At 51.9% G+C, this 2,531-nt stretch overlaps 1 pseudogene; it reads right to left on the bottom strand.

Moving 5' to 3' along the window:
- Nucleotides 1-878: 878 nt before the first annotated feature.
- Nucleotides 879-2,123, bottom strand: LOC100942878 (annotated as a pseudogene).
- Nucleotides 2,124-2,531: the final 408 nt, after the last annotated feature.

Here is a 2,531-nt window from a genome sequence, read left to right as displayed (position 1 = left end):
GGAATACTATTCAGTGACAAAAAGCACAGAGCTTCCAAGTCACAAGAAAACAGGGAAGAACCTCTCCTTAGTAAAGTGTCATAAGAATGGAAAACCAAATAGCCTCAATACTATTATGAAGCCAGTAGATGGCCTAACACACACCTACACAAGAGAAAAACTCAATTCAAGCTGGGGCGAAGGAGGGGAGGGGATGGGTGTGATCCCACTTAAAGGGCACAATGTCAGGGTACATGGCACACCTTTTGGGTGCAGGACACACCTACAAGAGGGACTCTACCTAACAAACACAAATACTGTAACCGAGTTGTTTGTACCCTCCCATTAACCTGAAATTAAAAAAAAAAAATAGAAGAAAACAGAGAAGAACTGTAAGTGCACATCGCATGGTGAGAAAAGCCAGTCTAAAACGGCTGCGTACTGAATGGTTCCAGTGATAAGACATTCAGGCAAAGCCAAAACTAGGGAGACAATAAAGGGATCAGCAATTGCTAGGGTCTGGGGAAGGGGTGAAAAGGCAAAGCACAGAGATTTTCAGGGCAGTGATGGGTCCGTGTCTTGCACGTTTGTCAAAGCCCACAGACTGCACAGGACCAAGGCTGAGCTTACCGTGAACTACGGACTCTGGGTGGTAACGGTGTGTCTGTGTGGGCTCACCTGGTGTAGCAAATGGACCGCACTAATTAGAGACGGTGACAGTGGTGTGTGTGGGAAGGGAGCGACTGGGAACTCTCTGTACTTTGTACTCAATTTTTCTGTAAACCTAAAACTGCTCTAAAAATAGTCTATTTAGTCAAAACATGAAGCCATAAAATAGGAAGAATAAAAAGTCACTGCATATGCTTCTTTATCTTTATTCTGGGTTCAAGTTCTCATATTCAGAATAATGGGGAAGACCTCAAAAACAAAGGATTAGCTCTGCTGATCCCGAGATGGTCAAATGGCATGGTCTGTGAGGCCGGGATGGGGTGCCGCCCAGTGAGGTCCGAGGACCATAAGTTGGCGGGTGCGCCCCTGTGCAGCCTCATACCCACCTTCCTCTCCCGGTCGACCCGTGAGGTCGCTCTGGGAGATGTATTGCCAGCTTGCTGGATGCGGGAGGCTGTGGTGGAGGCCACAGGTTCGACTGCACTGCGGGGCCGGTTGGCGGTGGCTCCTGTGCAGGCGGCAGGGTCAGGGCCCAGGTCGGGAACCCCCACAGCTGCCCCATCCTCTCCTCGTGCTCGCGTTCTCACGGCCCCCCGGTCCACGTCCTCGGGGTTCCGGGATACATCAAATTTGAGCATGTTGTAGTTGTAGGAGAAGCCCTGCCGGTGGAAGAGGCTGCGGAAGAGCTGGCGCAGGTAAGACTGGTCAGGCTTGTCGTCGAACCACAGGGAACGGCACACGTTGAGCTATGTGGAGAACGCGGAGGAGGGGTAGTCTTTGTAGAGGACCTCGATGGGCGTTGACATCTTTTTGTCGCTGATTCGCTCACTTGTACTTCTGGCGCTTGGTGGCTGCTTTGAGGCCCTGCCAGGGCAGGGAGCCCAGGTTGAAGTACACGAGCATGTAGCCCAGACTCTCCAGGTCCTCTCCACGGCTTTGCTCCATGCCCAGGTGGGTATTGACGGCGGCATAGCGGGCAGTGCCTGTCAGGTTCTTGTTTTCCTGGTAGGGGAAGTGCTGGTGGTGTTGGCATAGGCCAAAGTGGATGATGTAGACCAGGTTGCCCTTCTTCCCTACCCCCAAGAGGGAGTTGTCCAGCTTGGCGTCCCGGTGAATGAAGTTCTTGGAGTGGATGTGCTCTATACAACTGATCATTTGGTCGGCCAGGAGCAGCACAAGGAAATTGCTTGAGCTCAAGAGTGTGAGGTTGCTATGAGCCATGATGCCACGGCTCTTTATTGAGGGTGACAAAGTAAGAATCTGTCTTAAAAAAAAATTTAGAATCAGCAAAACTATTCTATCAGTGTTTGATGGAAATGTACCCGAACCCTATTCACTGCCCCTCACCCACATTAGGACTGCAAAGGGAGGGCCGCTGACAGACCTGGTGCCCTCTGGGCGTGGAGTGAGACCCTGAGCTCCATGACTTCCCACCTGCACAATGTCCACCAGCAGGTGGCATTTTTGTCTTGCATGTTCCTAGCAGAGCCCCTGGCCCGCTGGTTTTCACACCACCTCTGGTCTCTCTTGGTGGGTGGATGAGGTTGGCACAGAGCCTGCTATCATAAGCTGCTGCAGTGACCACTTTGGAGAGTTGGTGCAGTGAGGAGATGACCCTGAACTCCTTGGCAGGCCAAGCAGAGTCCTGAGCCTGGTCACAGGTGGAAACCTGGTATGTGGGGTGAGGAATGAGGGAACAGGGAATTCCAATACTTTTTTTTTTTTCTTTTTTTGAGACAGAGCCTCAAGCTTTCACCCTGGGTGGAATGCTGTGGCATCACGGCTCACAGCCATCACGGCTCACAGCAACCTTCAACTCCTGGGCTTAAGCGATTCTCCTGCCTCCACCTCCCAAGTAGCTGGGACGACAGGCACCCGCCACA

The sequence above is a fragment of the Otolemur garnettii genome, unplaced genomic scaffold (genome assembly GCF_000181295.1).
Source record: "Otolemur garnettii isolate 467f Iridium unplaced genomic scaffold, OtoGar3 scaffold00007, whole genome shotgun sequence".
Lineage (NCBI taxonomy): Eukaryota > Metazoa > Chordata > Mammalia > Primates > Galagidae > Otolemur > Otolemur garnettii.
The sequence above is the reverse complement of the archived record's forward strand: the minus strand, read 5'-3'. Positions and strand labels throughout refer to the sequence as shown.